Here is an 18,662-nt window from a genome sequence, read left to right as displayed (position 1 = left end):
TGAACCGGGGACCTCTTCCATCCATTTCAGATTTATGACTCATCAGTTATGGGCAGCTCTTAGAGAATTTGTTTTTGATTAAAATAACCACCCTTGCTAGCTTGGTTAGTGGTGCCACTCTTTCGTTGACTGCAGCAAGAGGGAGACTGTGTGACCACGCTGGTCAACATGCTGTAAACAACCCGGCACCAGCTGACAACGTGATACTGTTTGCTGGCAATACGACAGCAACACACTTACTACTACTACTAGCTAATCATTGTTGATAGTTATGTCACATTGAAAAAAGTGAGATGTGGACATTGAAGCACAAGGACTTTCAAAACAGTCATAAAAGAAGCTGCCCTTCAAAGGTTATGCCAGGAATTTGGGGAGCTGTTCTCTGGAAAGTAAAATCCTAATTTCATTATTGCTTTTGATAATATCCAGGCCAATCACATATTGTATCGCACAGGTGCACAGATTTAATTAACAAGTGCAGACACTAGGGGACCAGCAATGTTAGCCCTAGTGTCACATTTAATAAGAAAACAAAACAAAACAAAGCTAAAAATAAAATTTGGCCACAGAAGGCGAGCGCTAGTCTTACTAAAAGGAACGTCCAGGTCCAGGAACCTACTACTCTATGAAAACCCTCTCTACACTATTTGGGATCAACATCCCCTAAACTGACCTATTTCTGGGCTCCAGGAGTCCTGGCATTCTCACAGCGACACCTGCCTCTTGAAACGGCCTTTTCAAACGAGCATGGTCTTGCAGTTGAAGGGTTCCGTAGTAATTAATATTACGGAGCGGATGCTCGCCTCCTCAATGTCAACAAGCGCTAGCTTTTGCTCACCGCCTGTCTCTGTAGCAATGGCAGTGCAGTCGCCTCGAGCTGTGGCGCAGATGTTTTTTGAGCTCCGCGCAGCCTCCCTGGGCAGTCACCCCAGCAAATCCAGACCTGTTCAGTTCAGCGCAGGGCGAGCCTAACTGCTCAATTGGTTGCCCAGCAATGCGTCTCCTGTTCCGCGTCACAACTGCACACGTTTGCGCAGGAACCAGTGACATGGCTCTCCATGTCACAGGTACTTAGACATGGTAAGTGGTATTCGTGCAAGAAATGAATAGTGATTGTTTTACATTATTTTGTTGCCAGAATGTTGACTCCCTATCGACAGTAGGCTTGTCTTTCATGTGACTACAGTATTTACAAGGCAACATGCAACAAAAGTCTCGTCTTTTGGCTGTCAACATATGTTGCTCACATAACCAGGCCTTTAGGGTATCGTGTTTGATTCATTGGATGTGCCAGGCCTGGAAAAATGTCATCCATTAAGTATAAAAACATTTTGTGCACTCTATAAATGACTTTAAAGCATAAACAAACCCTGAGATGGAGCTTGGTGTAATCTAACACAGCACCTGCTAGACTGAGTAGTGGAGCTGAACCAGAACCTGAACCAGGTCCACGTATGATAAGTAGCGTGGTGAGTGTCTTGTGAGTTGTTGCTGTTGTTGTTGCTGGGTGTGTTTATGCCTGCAAGTTCCTTTCGGATCAAGAAGAATCCTGCATCTTCTCTCACAATTACCCACACAGCTTGTTACGTTTTACAATGAGTGTGGGGATCTTGCTAGTTCTTCCTCTTGCCTTCTTCCTAGGCATAATTACTTTCCCAAGTCATGAAATTCTACTTTTAGACAAGTACAAGCATGAATCACTTATCATCAAGCTGTATAACCAGGGATTCAGGTAAGTGGTCCGCAGGTCCTCATGAAGCCCAGAATTTAAAAAAGCTAACTTTAAAACATAGATCTTGAGCTCAACTATGGACTAAGACTTGTTTAAAAAAAATGAACAATCCTCAAGCCTCAGTAATTTGAAAGTGATTTTTCCATCAAGAATGGTCCTTTTTAATGTTCTCCCAAAGCAAGTATCCTATGACAAGCAGACACAGGTATTCTGTACATTCCATGATCCCCTAGCAAACACAGCTCAGCTAATGGCTATCACACCTGCACAAGGCAAATGGAGTTTAGAGATGTCCAAGAGCAGAAGTTTGAAACTTTAAATACCTCACCATCAGGAAAAGGTAATCCTGTGCTCACTCCTATCACATCCTTTGTTTAATTGCTGCTGTTCAAAATATTTTTTTCCCGGAGACCAAGATTATTATGAGATTGAACCCCATTGCAGCTATTGACCCACTACTATTCACCTTGTTGTAAAAACACTGAGTAGAAATGTCTCAATCATGCCAGGAAGAAACATATATATGTTACGGTTCATGTGTAAAATCCGTAAATCTATAGATTAACCAGTAAATGTGTAGATTTACGGGCTGTGCGGAGTCGCTGGGCAGTCCAAAGGGAGCATCACATTGGCTCTGACGCTCCTGCCTGTGGGTTAGAGAGGCAAAACCGGCAGGGACTGTTTCTAGTGAGCTCAGAGCAGACACCTACAGGGCTGTCCTCTGTCCTCTAGAGGCCGGTAGCTCGCTGACATCTGGTCTCGAGTTCCTGGGAGTAAAAGAGGAAGCTGGCTCAGTCGTGAGATCAGGGGACACCCACTGAACCTTCAGTTCTCCTGAGGTGTGTTGGGAATTGCTGTGTTGAGGAGAAAAAATTATTGGACATTCCAAATTGGGTACACTAAATAAAAATAGATTAACCGGTAAATGTGTAGATTTACCAGCTCAGCGGTCAATGTATAAAATAACTCAAATAAAAGTGTAAAATATTCATGTGTTGTATTCTAAGTCTTTAGAATGCCACTAACAGTAAGTTTGCAGTTGTGTATTCAATTTTTCATTAGTTTTATTTAGTCCCTTAATTTGTTCTATTACTATTGTGTTGAAATTAAACATTGGTATAGGTTAAAAGTATTTTAATGTCATACAATTTCAGTTGTATCTTCCCTTCTGTACCATTCTTGAAAGTCTCCAACCCAGCTGGGAGGCAAAGGTACAACAAGTAGGCTACAGATAGCTCATGTAAAAAACGTTTTATTTCAGGATATACAAGGAATACAACTAGGTTAATGTTAATGCTATTCAAATGTGGGAAAACATGCAAAAAAACATGCTGTTAATAAATGCAAAAATTATTTCCTAAGAAAAAATGTATATTTCTAGCTTCACCTATTATATTGCAAACACATATCGATATAATTAATATATTGTCCTACATAATAACTGAGCATGAGAAAATATACAATTATTGTATCTTCTGCTTCTAATGTGCCTTGCACTATACTTACACTGCACACACCCTGCCCCATCTACCTTTTAGAACCTACTGTACATTAATGAATGTTTTATTTTCAAATGTTAAAGGTTGCGTTGATTTTGGCACTTATTGTCTTTTGAAATGTGGTGCCGTGTTAGAGAAAAAGTAATAACAGATTCATCGAATTCATATAATAATGCTGGGCTGCTATTAAAATGTAATCTTTGGGTCTGAGAGCCCCAGTTGGGATTGCAGGCTGGCAGGAGTCAATCTGAGAGCCCCGGTAGGGATTGCAGGCTGGCAGGAGTCAATCTGAGAGCCCCGGTAGGGATTGCAGGCTGGCAGGAGTCAATCTGAAAGCCCCAGTTGGGATTGCAGGCTGGCAGGAGTCAATCTCTCCAACTGGATAGAGGAAGTTACCTAATGTGCATCCAAGCTGCCAAAAAAAAGATTGGTAGACTGTCAATTAACTTTATTGTTATGGAAATATTGGAGGTAGCCAGGTGAATAAATGTATTAATGGGAATTATTTAATACTTTAGAGGGGATTTTTTTTATCGTAATGTCCAGTTGAATATTGGATTGTAGTCCAGCCAATGGCATTTCATCCTAGATATTCTTTTTTTATTATTAGAATTGCTTTATTAGAATTGCTTACAATCACAGAATGATCGGACTATGTTCTAAGCTCATAAACCTCCATGAGCCTACTCAGCGTTCTTAAGACAGGATTCTGTGAGCGAGCTTTGAGTTCAAATTGCAGTAATTCTGCAAAATAATAGAAGAGAAATGCTCCTGTCACTTTGCATGCTGATATGACATCTGGGTCCTGGCAGTTTACACAAAAATTACCTAATTGCGTTTGACACACTATTGCTGGCAGAAGAGGAACACTCATTTCACATTATAATACAGCAATGCTAAGGCATTTGACAGAAATCAAGTTAGAAACACTCTGAACCTAATCCTAAATCATTTCACGCTTGCCTATCCCTAAGTCAAGATAAATAAAATTTACAAATAAGACACTGGTAGATTTTCTATGAAGAATATTTGTAATTATTCAACTCCAATGAATTTATTTCATTCATTAAACTGGACCTGTGGTTGATTAAGTACCATCGTTTTTTTTACGTTTTTTCTACGTTTTTTCTACAGTTCTAACACAAAATACAGAAGCTACAAAATGTATTTTTATAGACATTCATTGCTTTAATTAGGATTCTGAAGGATTGCAGGAGGCAAAAGGGGGTCAATATGCTAAAGACCCAGTATCACAGTTTCACCTTCAAATTGTTGTACATGCATTCTTTTTGAATTATACTCTCAATTGACAATAATGAAGAGGTGCATCCACTGACTTTTATTAGGGTTCACCATGCTGCTACCTGACCAGAAAGAATAACTCTGGGACTGCAGCCAAAGATGTAAACAACGCTATAAAGCTTCGGGATTGAGCAGAGTTGTCCAAAGCAGTTCCTAATTCCGAAAAAGTACAGAATGTTATTTTAAGTGATTTAGAAAGATAGGAAACACTACAACTTAAAGAGATGATACTGGCTCTTTAATGGTGCAATATAGTGCATTTCACAGATTTGGAAGAATGGAAGTATCCTTCTGCACACACATATACATAAACAGAATGCTCAGGACACCTTCTTCATTGCAATTTTTTAATTGTCGAGACTTAAGTAACAATACTTAAATCTCACCCACAGTCTTTATGGAAAGTACCATGCATCACATCACTTTAACAACAGAATTGAAACAGCAAAAAAAAAAAAAAAAAATACAAATGATGCAAATTAAAAATGATTAGGGTAATTAAAATTTGCATAGTGAAAAAGCAAGGCCACATTTACGGCCACATTAGCCAATAACAAACAAACAAACAAAACAATGCAGTTTTATTAAAATACTATATCAGATTGATTTTGTACTTTCCTCAAATTCAGTAGTCCTCTGCTGCGACATGTGCAATCAAGTGAAGATTGCACTGTAACGCACACGTGTAGCTCATTCTGTTAAAGCTATGTAACAGTACAGCATTGATTTATATGGGCTACATTTCTTGCAGTGATCCCTGCTGGTGCGGCCTTCAGTGTTTTCCCTTTCATGTGTCAGTGTCAGAGGGCAACTGTTGACCAGCTGTGGAAAGCTGGTAAAGAAATTGCCATTTCATTACTATGTTATTGCACTCACACATGTCATGTACACGTGTACATTTAATTTAAAAGAAAATGCCCTTCATATCTTTAAGTGGGTCCATTGATCTAGGAACAGCTTATATGGAGCAGTTCATTAATGGCAAACCTAGAACGCAATGAAAATCTACATTTATTTCACCTGCCTTCATGTTCAATTTCACCTAATCCTTTATTGTAAGCCAGTTTTGCAAATTGCTTGCTGTGTGCTTTCTTTGACCCTTGTTTTTGACAAAATTCATCTGAATGGTGGATTATGAATTCCCCTTCTACATAAATCAAGAAAAAGGCAGATTTTCTGAGAAGCTTTAACAGTAATTACCAAGAACACACTATTTGGATGTAGGAGGTAGTTTACTGATTTTAATAGTTTAAATCCCATCAAATATATTGTAGTTTGCCTTTGCAACTGTTTCAGAATAAAGCCCTGACTCTCTCAGTGCTGTTGTAAATCATGGCACACTTGTGTATATTAAGCCAGCATAACATAATAAAGGTAGTGTTGTTTAGGGTTTACTTTTTTGAAAAAAACTAAAAATTCCTATATGAGAAGCCTAGTTTAAATCCACATTTGCCTACCAGGTTTCTCTGCCAGCAGGGGCACCCAATCATCCAAAGAACCTTGTAATAGGAGGCTAAATTCAATTATATCTGCAGTGCTCTGCCTACACTATGAATCCAATGCTGTCACCTGCTGAAAAGTCTGGGTCTGGGCCTCACTCTCCCAAAGTCTCTTAAACTAATACCAGATGCAGACCCTTGCTGTTAAGAAGACTAGTTGATTTTTTGCCGGTCACAATATGGCTATTGTTTTTAACTTAAATAAATACACTGATTTAAGAAGTACAGGTTATTCAATTAGAGCACCACAGAAAATGTGACTAGTAATGCATGGAACACTTTTCTCTCTTTCTTCTTACTGTACGAAAAAAAAAAATCCCTGCTGGAAACCCTGCCGCATCGGGACTGGCTATAACCATGATGGATTGCTGGTGTGTGTAAGCCGTTATTATTTCTTATGTGAGCAGGGGGAAATAATGGGTGTACTGGGCTATACACCTGCTGAGCCAAGAGAGGCAAGAACAGCTGTATGCATTGATTTAGAAGCTTGTTCCGTGGGCTCCAGGAACCAATCAAGCAACAGCTAATAAAAAGAGGGTTTTTATGATTTTTCCTCTCTTTGCAAACAAATGGCTACATCATACATTTTTCTTCCACTGCATTTGCTCAAAATTAAAATCCCGGACTAAAGTGTCAGTTTTGGACCTTGTCAAAGTTATAACGGTTGGCATGGAGAACATAATCAAATCAGCAACACAAGTTTTTTGACAATGCACACTGAAGTTTGTTCAAACACAGAACCTGAAAAGGAATCTCACCAGCAAATGACATACATTGTTGTACACACTTTGTACACACTATGTTCTAATACATTTGATGGCACAATTCAGTGGTTATTCATGATATTTTAGTTTATTAGGTCAGGGCTATCCAATGGATGGCTCTTGAGTCATAAGTGGCTCACTGAGCTCCCCAATATGTCAATTATGATTTTGACATGAGGTATCTCATTCAAGGCTCTTAATAACGCATGTATAGTACAGCCAAAATGCAGCAAAAATTACCTGCTGTTTGACATGTTTAATGAAAACAAACATACTGATGACTATGTGAACTGATGTCAAGGACCGTTTATCTCACCTTGATAACTTGACATTGCAAAAAATATAATCATAGACATTAGCGGGCAAGTGGATGGGTTCAGGGTGCCAATAGTTCCGACAGTTCTGGGTGTTGAAACGTTCAAGGTCACAGACTCATGTTCTATCATATTTCCAACATTTCATGTGGACCCTGGTCCAGAGTGCCTCACTGTAACAATCATCTTAGTTTGATACTGGTCTAATTCTTATTGTCATTACAAAACTGTACAAAACTGCATGTGGTAGATGTGGTTTGTTTTTAGATTGATGACATTATATTTGTGTTGCTTGTTTCTGAAGGTCACAGAGTTATCTGTTAATTGATTTCCCTCAAGATCTGCTAGCAGGATTTAGAATGCCACACTTGATGTCCAAATGCACAACTGTTTCAGTTTGAAGATGTTAAGCAGTAAGATAACAGAGCTTGCTTTGTAGGAGCTCTAGCTGAGGGAGACTTGCTCACAAAGGCAAAGAATACTCTTTACATAACTATACTGAATGCCAAGGAATTGGATGTTGGTCCTGTTACAGGAAATGGCCACATATTTCCATATCTTTACTTTGGTTGCTCACTGAAGCTGCTACAAACCTGCCGACTCAAATGAGCATGTCTGATATATTCAGAAATATATTCAGAAAGCACCACTGATTACATTTTAGCATGTGATTTATATAATGCGTACGCACAGTTATTTGGACACATTACTACATTTGGTTCATAAGCTCTTTCTTATTGAGTTCTTTGATGCTTCCATCTTAATGCCGGCCAAATGAATGCCAGCAGGCAGGACAGGTGGGCCCACAGCCTCCATCCCCTTGCCAAGGCCAGCTGCAAGTTGAAGGCAGGAAATTGGATGGCTGATCGATAATATGCCAGGTATGATAATTAGAAAAAGGCTTTAAATCACTTCTGTTTGCGTCCTTAGGCAGTTGATTGAGATTAAACCCAGTTTCAGTTGAGAGCTCCAGACTCAGTCTTTCCAGATCGCTCTCATCTTTGACCTTTGTGCAGTGTCAGGTGGCACATTGGATTGTAGATAGCAGATGGAAAAGGACAAGAGACTGACTTTTAAATACAGCACAGTGCTGGACCCATGGTGTGGATACAAATGGCATAACAGGTATTTATTTTATTAGTCAGTGACTACATAACATTTTTATACAGTCCCATTAGGTAATAAGCCATGACCAGATTATCCCATTTTTATTTATTTTTTGTGATTATAAAAACAATGTCATGTGCAATGAGACAGGGCGCATGATAATGATATATATTAGGTATTTTTTTATATGTTGCATTATGTAATTAGAGTTAAGCTGAGACCAGAATTAAATGTCCCTTTCCCACATTTGATCCACATTTAAAGGCCAGATTTAAGACACTGTATTCACCTGGTTCCTAAGTAGTTAAATTTTTATGTTTGCAAATTGTTTTGAAATTGTTTCAAAATGGGCTTCTTTGAAACCACACACTGCTCTGTGGTCACAAATTTGGTTAAATTTAACATAACAATAATAAGACTAGATATTGCACAATAAGCAGTACTTTCCATTTTTGCCTTAAGACTTGGATGTCATAAATCATGATTTGAAATTGAAAACTGGGCTGTACTGGTACATCCCGTCAGACTCTACCACAATTCTGATCAATGTGCTGTGTGGTTAGTTAATTGCAATGAACTCAAGAGTTTATAATGAGCAACTCCTTCAATCATAATCCCTCCCCTTGGGTAAACTGTGTGTTCTGAACTAGTTTCCTATAGTGGTTTATGAATGGGTAATTTGGTCATATTTGGTCTCCTAGTTTATTCACCATACACCCCCTATGGAACCGGTTGATTTCTTGTTAAAGCGCTCCAGTGTCTGCTGGATATGTAATTGTTGTAATTAATTATCCACAATTATAACTAGCCTGCCTTCTAAATGACAGATCGTTAATATACTGTATAAAGATTTATTGGGGGCCTAGGACTGCCAATTGAGGTTTCATTCAGAGTTCAAAAGCTGGCAACACTCCGCATGTGGCCCACTGCATAATCCCTTTCCAAACCCATAGTGGGCAAGTTCAGTAAAGAGGACTGTAAGTAGAACTGTATACATTAAATAAATAAAATGCAGCGTGTGTGTATTATTTCCCTGTTTTCGGGCGACATGCAGTCTGTTCGGATTGTCTGTTTTAAATGAAGAGCTAAATAAATGTTACCACAGCTTTTTCTTTCTCAGCTAATTGTAGGTTCTAATTGGATATCTGCTTTCCTTAAACAGTAAGTAACTTTAAATTACATATATTATTCTTTCTTTTTTCTACTGCCTCTTACCTTGGTGTCTGCAATCAATCTGGGTGGTTCTGAATGCAATTACTCCAGTATTGTTTTTGATTTTATTTTTAAATCTATGTTAATGTCACTTGACTATGACTTCAGGTGCTGCCATATACACATGCATGGCTAGATCACCCAAAGTGTCCTTATACTGTATTCGTAAGTGCCAGCGAAGTCTAGTGCAGAGCAGTGCATTACCAGAAAAACACAAAAACTTGATCTCATGTGGCAGATCACTAGATGGCTCTGGTTCTTACTTTTATAGGGACACTTTGACTGATCTCATGCTACATGTTCATAAATATCAATGAAAGGCAACAAGAACTGAAGAGCTGCTCCTGAACTCAATTGAAAGTACAGGTAGGTAAAAAAAAAAAAGTAATTAGAATAGAACCACTCAGAATGACTGCAAATGTTATAAAATAGTGAGAGAGTAAAAATAAGAAACGAAGTTGAAGATACTTACTCACAATGGTCTCGACTTTACTAATTTGATACCTTTTCAAATGTGTTGGATTTTTTTTTCCTGCACATTAAATTCAGGTGACACTGGTGAACTTCACCATCCCTCAGCATGGCAACCATTCCCCGGGAACAGGAAATGAAAACTCTGCTGATAGTAGCCAGACCTCTCCAGTAACTACAACCATTTAAGTGCCGTATCCTAAAGGTATGATTTATTAATACTTTTCTTTGCTTAAAGACTAAAACGCTATAGATTTACTAGGGGAAAAAATTGCTTAAATGTTGTTTTTTTCATTTTGTTGTGTCTTTTTTAAAAAGAATAAATGTTTTTTTTTTCATGTAAATATATATATTTTTAAATTTGTGTTAATTTAAGAGCTCCTATATAAACTAACAGTGACATCAGTTCATTGTGGGAACTAAATGTATTATTGGCATAAAGCATCAGGTGCTGAACCTCACAGCTGGGTCCCCAAAGCCTTTGTCACAGGAATCCATCCCATTTTATTTAAAATTCATGTTGTGTTTTTTAAAACAACCTAATATTTCAATGTAAACATTTCACGGGCCCCTGCTATCAAAACGTTGCTTACAGAAGTAAAGGAATACCGAATTCAGATAAATAAATACAAAATAAAAGAATGTGATTTCAAATACACACGCTTATAACAGTGCAGATGTATTGCTTATAACATAACGTCTCTTTGATGGTCCAGATACAGGGATCTGCAAGTAAATTAGGGAGTTTAACAATTGCTTCTGACAGCATGGCTTTGTAAATGGACATGTAAATCCAAAAACAGCACCTGATATGCTAAAGTAATCAGAGGCATGCTGGAGTGCAATGCATGAAGGGGTCCTGTGCTACACTGGTTAGAAATGAAACACAAGCCGACTGTTGGAGGCCGATGCAGGGGCCAAAAAAAGAAAAGCAACAGTATTTCATTATTTTATTTAACCCGTAAAATCATTGGCAAATGTAATATTTAGCATGGGTAATTGACTGAGACAGCAGATAGGGTGTTCTAGCTATTCAGACTTTCTTTTTCATAATACTCTTTTTTTCATCTGCTACAGTATAAATCTCAAATTATACTGAGACCAGCCACAACTGAAGGTATTTTTATGGCTAGAAGGAGAACAGGGGTTTTAGGCACTAATACAGATAGTATCTACAAACCAGTAGTTGTGGTTTGATGAGCAACACTAGTGTTCACTCTTAAGTCATCATACCTATATGTGTGTTGGCCAAATGATTTGCAGCAAAACATGTTTGACATTTTAGTATAGTTATTTCTGGGTGTGGGGGGGGGGGGGGGGGGATTATAATTGATAACAAAGCCAAAATACTGAACATTGACAGCACATTGAAAATAGGAAACTAGATGTACATTTTAATGATGTAAAACATATAAATGCAATTGTGGTCTATTGTATGTAAGTACAGCTTTAATTCACAATGATGCTGGGTTCATACTGAAGTGTTATATAAACCTTAAAGTTAATACCAGGTTGTATTTCACCATGAGCTATGGCAAGCCAAATTATCATTTAGAGGTATCACAGGTTAATTTATAGATATCTCTAAATCATTTAAAGATATCTCAAATACATTTCTATATATCTCAAAATGATTTCCAGATATATTTAAATGTAGCTTTAAATGAGATACCTAAAATAACTTTCTGGTCATTTATAGATATCTCTAAATAACTTCCTGTTCATTTCGAGATGTCTCTAAATGGACAGGAAGTCCATTCAAAACATTTTCACATGAAGTCATGTAGAGATATCTTCAAATGACTTCATGTTCTTATCGAGATATCTCTAAATGAACAGAAAGTTATTTAGAGATATCGCGAAATGATTTAGACATATCTCTAAATGAACAGGAAGTTATATCAAGATATCTTGAAATTATTTAGCGATATCTCTAAATGAACGTGAAGTTATTTAGAGATATCTCTAAATTACAGTTTGGAGTACATTATTTAAAGATATCTGTAAATCAATTTGAGATATCTTAATTTAATTTTTAGATATCTCAAAATGAAATTAAGATATCTTCAAAAGGTTCATTTACCTCATATTCATATCTTTAATATCTGAAATAGCTCCTGAATGATAATTTGGCATGCCATACATGAGCTGTCACAAGCAGTTGAATAAAGTAGCTCAATAAAAATAATCACTACACATCTTAGCCATGTCAAGATCAACATGTTTTGTATCTCAACCCGTACCTCAAAAACTGATACTCACAGTCTAATAACACTATATTAAATTCTATCTGCTTCTATATAAGAACAACTAAACTTGTATTTATGCCAGACACTACACAACTCCTCTGTAGTGAATCCATACTATTTTCTTTTCACCAAGACTGTCAAATCTATCACTCACAGATCTACAGAAGTGTACACTGTCTGTCACGCACTCGGCTGGAGAGAGACCCTTATCTGTTCTTTACATTAACCCCAACAACCGCTTGAAGATAGATATCCTGGAGAGCCTCTTCATTATGTTAACAGGAGGCAAAACGGGTCTTTAAAACAAACAAGCATTTTGATTCATGATTATTAAACACATGAAGTGTGAGCTCTCCTGGAGCAGTACGGGGCCCTGTTCCACAAGTTGTTTGTTACAGTATTGTGTGTCACAGAAGTGTCAGGCTGAGGTCTGAATAAATGCTGCATATGAAGTCAGGGAAATAAAAATACCTACAGCAGAAAGATGAGGGAGAAAGATGTGCCATGTTAAGGCGTGGTTATTACACCTTTAACTAAGGCACTCAGGTGTTAGAATCATTTTCCAGACAGCTTTGGAATTCCCAACTGCTTTTTTTGTCTGTGATGGAGTAAATGGTCTTAATCAGCTATTTAGGCAATAATATTCATGCATACAACAAAGAAACTAAAAGGTTTATTGGATATCCATGGTCATTCCTGTCCTATCTGTGATCTGTGTCCATAGACTGTCCATGGCTTATTGGCAGGCTGTGACTATAAAATTCACACATGCCTTATAAAAGCTTATCACAGTAAATCTGCATGGCAGTTTTGTTGTAAGAAACATGGATTGTCAGTGATTATCCAAGGTGTCAGCATCCCTTCTTTGGCACAGCTTGTTGTTTGTTGTTGCTTTTGTATCAATACCATTTTTTTTCACAGTGTTGCTGATTGAACTCAGTTGAAAAGTGTATTTTTAAATGATCTGCTAACATATTACAGAATAAATGAATGTCCTACAATTTAAAAAAAAAAGGTTTTTAGCAGGAACAGTAAAATAAATTGTCAAAAAATGTGTAAAATACATGACAGCCATAAAACAAACTGTGAAAGGAAACTGTTTTTAATCAAGGGTGGAGCTTTGGGAGCAAAAGGCATTCTCACTCAATTGCAATTCCTAATAGCTTGCTGTGGAAGTATTGGTTGTAGTGCAGAGAGCAGGACGTCCTGTCTGCACAGTCTCTGTGAGATGTGATTTAGGGCTGTCTGTTGCATAGTTTATTTACTACCTTTTGCTTCATGAAATGAAACCCAGAGGCCTTAACGCCAGCATGGGTCACTAAGCAAACATTTGTTATCTGCTCTGCACAGGACACAAGAGGAATCCTAAATGTATAGTTCCACAATTGCAGGGTAATTACCACAGAGTCAAAAGCCATTAAAAAGCAATATCCTATCTCAGTGTGTTACAATTTTTTTTATATATATATATATATATATATATATATATATATATATATATATATATATATATATATATACTGTAGAGAGATTATTATAAAGAATAATAATATGCTTTGTCTTTATCTCTAATTGATACATTAGTGTCAATAATTTTCTTAGTCACTAATACTTTCTGAGGAAGTAAACTTTAGAGGGTCTTCATTATTAACAATTGCATTAATTATTTTGTTTTTTGTAATCTCACAAATGCGCTCTTGTCATTACTATAAATACCAATGCGATTTTAAAAGGAATAGTTTGACAATATTAAGAATGTACACAGAATCGTCCTTGTGTATATGTGCAGTCAATCATCCATCAAGGTTTGCCAGATGTCTTGCTCATCACTGTATCTGAAACTGAAACGAGATTCAGCTTTTATATATTACAGAATACATGTCATTTTAGGGATAGCCCGGTACCACTGATTTTGCTTTACTTCAATCACAAGTTATATTCAAACTATGCTAGGTATCAAACTAATTTCTTTGGAACTTATTTGTGGTAACGATTGTCTTCCACAGTGCATCATTCCATGGAAATGTGGCAAAATTGTTCATTTAGATTTACAAAAAAAAAAAATACAATTTTGACTTTTGCTGTCTAAAGCAACAAATACTCTTTTCATATGTGCTCTGTTAATGAGATTTTCATGAACCTTAAAGATTGGAGACGGCTTAAGGGCAGTAAGAGGAGATGGAAGCTCCAGTTCAATGGCTCTCAGTTTTCCAATTTAAGCAACAACCCTGCCCAGTTTCATAAAATCAGAGTATCCTTGTATCAGACGTTGCGAGAAGACTAGATTTTCTTGAAAAATGCAACTTCTGTCTCATCCCCTAGGAGGATTTTAAAAGAAACCACTGTCCCATGGGTATAAGAAATATCAAACCGGGCAGAGACTAGCAAAAACCTGATTGTTTGGCAACTTGTACTTCTTCCTTGCTGTAGGGGACTTTTCTAAAGAAGGGTCTTGCAGAAATGCTGTGTGTGATTCATACTCGCACCCTCTGCCATGCAAGCCTCAAACCCTAAATTATTCAAAAGGGAAATACTGCCAGACAAAAATTAAGGAGGGAAAAAACGTATCAACTTGATATATCCTTGTGGCAGGATGGCTCGCAGTGGTGAGGTGTGGTGACGTCACGGACCAGGAAGTAACTGAATCAAAACAGTGGATGGGCGGGTGAAGCTGAATGCTACTGCACTCAGCGTATTTAATAAATAAATAAACAAAACAAAAGATTTAAACAATCAACAAAACAAAGGCACGAGGGCCAAATGAATCAGACAGACAAACAAGTAAGCGTCATGCTGGCTAATCCAGCACGTTTTAGCAATTGTTAAATTCTGTCTTCTCTCTATCTCCCCGTACCTCCTCTCTGTACACCCCAACCCCGCAGCACGGACAGCTACAGGTTCTTATACTCTGGCCGAGGGGTTAAATAGCTGTTAATTATCTTATTACCCCTCGGCCACAGTCTGCACGCGTTTGGTAAGGATGCATGACTGTCAGCTAGTTAAATAATCAGTAGCTGATCAGTCATGCATCCTCACGGGGTTTTTAAATTATAAATATATAAAAAACAATAACAAAAGACGCTGCGCTTTTATCCGCGCCGCAAACAAAAATACAAATAATAATAAATAGGGGCGGGACACTCCGCCACAATCCTCTTAACATTACTGTGGGATTCTGAAAATCCCTTTATAGCTTAATTCTCCTGCCCAAAAAAATGAAATGAAATGAAAGAATTGCAGTGCTTGCAGCTCCATTTATTGCTTATCTGTCTCCTTGGCTTGTTTTTTATGCTGTTTCAAATATCAAGCAAAGAAATTAACAAATGTAATAGTTTACTGTATATCGTCTATGAATTGCCTGAATCTCAAACTGTATTACTTAATATTTAAAACTGTAAAATAGGTAGATTTGTTTTTGTGAGTGTGTAACTTTAACTTACCTCACTTAATTAACTACCCACCAATGCTATCAAACGTTTTAACACTGGCTATGTCTACAACGAATGTTAGAAAGCCAGAACGGTATGTTATCTTCCCATAATGCACTACATCAAAAAAGTTATCGTATTACAAAGGTACGCCAACAGCATACCGTCTCTGTTTTTCTGTTGAAAACATGCATCCCTGCAGTACAATGTAAGGAACTGTAGTCTGTCAACATCCCAGTATAGATTTCCCATAGCTGTCAGATTCTAAGCCCACAGTCCAGTCTGTCAGATGGATACTGCCTGTCAGTCCAATTTACTGAACATCTGTGTAACTAAATCTTGGGTCAAGAATGCATACATATGCACAAAAGACCACCTCGCTGAAACAATCAAGCATACTCTTCTCACTGGCTCGCATATCCAGACAAGAAGAATTATAACCACTGTGCCTATTTCCTGACACATTTAATCATTAACCTTACAAAATAAACCATCAATATTTATGAAGAATCACAATAGTACAATGTAGTACTTCATATACTGTGCATATTTAAGCTTATAGAGAATGCAAAGCTATTGCTATTACTGCTATTGCATGGCCGAAGCGCTTTAAGAATAGAAAGAGCTGCAGTTTCAATCAGCACACATTCACACAATCAGCAAGCTGGCTGTGTGTCTCTCAGCACAGATCCCCCTCGTCTGTTGTTAATTCATGCATTAAAAGGTCCCCCACTAACCTGTCCTTGACAGCATGTCCTTTGACATCACACAGTCTATGGCAAGCTGGGAGTTTGGGGAACTGATGTAATATATTAGTTCTGCTTGCCGGCACTTCACCTTTGTGCCGGTGTGATTTATCAGTTAGGTAATTTAAAAAAAAAAATCTATTTACTTCTAGACCTCCTGCATTCTTTGTCTATTAAAGACCCAGCATTCAGTGTTGTTATTTGCAGTTACAATTCTCTAGCTCGGGTACATAGACCGTTTGTGCTGGCAACTAGTTATGATTTTCAGACATGAATTTGCATTATCTTCAGATGCCAGGTTACTTTGCCCTAATCACAATTCATTCATTCATTTAACTAATGAAACATATTTTAAACTTAATCTGGAAAAAATAAGGCATTTAAAGAACAAACAATTGCATGTACCCAAAACAAGAGTGATTCAAAATACAGCCCCACAATTAAGATAAGAAAGCTGTTATTTGCATTTCTTTTATGATAGCAGGAAAGCACAAAATGTGCTTTTCTTTCTGCAGATCACCATTATACAACAGTAGCCAAGGGTAAAGGGAACTACATTCAATTAAATCATTACAAGAAAGTATTGCTGCTATGCATTAATATACATATGTCTATAAGTTTGTTTGTTTTTTCTAGTTCAACCCCAAATTAGTTTCTTTATATCAAACACTGTCATTTCAGACAGCCGAGTGATACTTTGTTATACCAAACCCAAAGGCATTTCCTCTATTAGTCGTGTCTTGATGACGGTGTCTTTAAGTCAAGCTCATTCTCTTATCTCAATGAATAACTACCTGAGACTCTGTGGAACGCACAGGGGAATCCACCTTCAGACTGTTCTTTATGACTCCAGTGCAAGGCTCTTCTGGTAGAAAGATCAAGACAATATTTGATATATATATATATATATATATATATATATATATATATATATATATATATATATATATATATATATATATTACAATGATGTTGAGAAATGTGTTTTGTAATTATTTGAATTTTGAAAGCACAATGCTGAATTCACTTTATATATTAGGTACAGTAACCCTATAATACAATTGTGTGGCATTCTTAAGTAAATATGTGTGGCACAAAGGCTTCAATGTGTAATTGTTTAAAACATATTATAACAATAATGTATTTACACAAAATGTATTGTTTTTTTAACCAATAATTAATCCCTAACTAGTTCAAATTAAATTGAAAAATATGTTGATCTTTATTTAGAAAAAAGAGAAAAAAACAGTACCTATTACTTTCGTTCTATGATTGCTTCAAATTCCAAAGGTTAAAGTGTGATGCAAGTGAACTGTCATTTGCACTTGAACCCTGTATTTGAAATCCTGAATTGGACCAATTATCACTAATAAAATGAAGTGCTCCAGTATTTTTTTAAGCTGACAAACTGTTCATTGACAGGCTTTTGGAATTCTTTCATCATGTTTACATGTATGAGTTTGAATAATAAAAAATTTAAAAAAACTATATAAAACTTTTGACAATTGTAAAATAATGTGGTTCTCTTTCCCTGCACCTTCTTGACAGACAGACTATTTAATTATTTAAAGAAAGCAAAGAGTGGTGAAGACTGGGGCAGCTTTAATGACACGCTGTGTGCCAAACTCTTTAAAACAAACACCGGGCTGCTTCCACACACTAACACACAGGGGAGAATGTGTGTGAGGTAGCCAGATTCCTGTCATGATAGACCCAGGACTCATGTCACTCCACAGGCCGAGACCTTAGGCTTCTGTCTTTCTCTGTCTAACACATCGCTCATCACCACATCTGGTTTCCAAAACAACTCACCCTATCGCAACCTTTCAACTTTTGCTACATCATCATAACACAGAACTGGGCAAGTTGTATGAATATTACATTCCAGTGAACAGATCCTAGTTGTGGGTTGCTCCAGGGAGTTTAGAAGACTGTTTACCATTTCTGTATTTCTGTATAACTGACCAAGGCTAATATGATGACTGTGGTTATGTATTCATTAAATTATGTATTATTTATTATTTTAAAATAAACAGTCTATCTGAGCAAGGCACACTTAGATAAAAAAATAATAATAATACAAAAAAAAGTAAAGTGTTGGCATGCTTCTCCTGGTGACACTGTTGATTAGCAGTCCCAAAGAAATCAATATGACTGTGCTTTACCGTTAAGTCTGAAGGCAAACACGCTGAAGCTAAAAAAACAAAGAAGCAGATGAAAAAAAAAAGTGTATTCTCATTTTTTTTAAATTTAACTTTTTTTATAAATAATAAATAATAAACTACATCATTGTGAAATTAAATTTGCAGTAACTGTAAACATATAGTGCAGAAAAATAT

Source organism: Acipenser ruthenus, chromosome 8, assembly GCF_902713425.1.
Source record: "Acipenser ruthenus chromosome 8, fAciRut3.2 maternal haplotype, whole genome shotgun sequence".
Classification (NCBI taxonomy): Eukaryota; Metazoa; Chordata; class Actinopteri; order Acipenseriformes; family Acipenseridae; genus Acipenser; species Acipenser ruthenus.
This window is presented reverse-complemented; position numbering follows the sequence as displayed.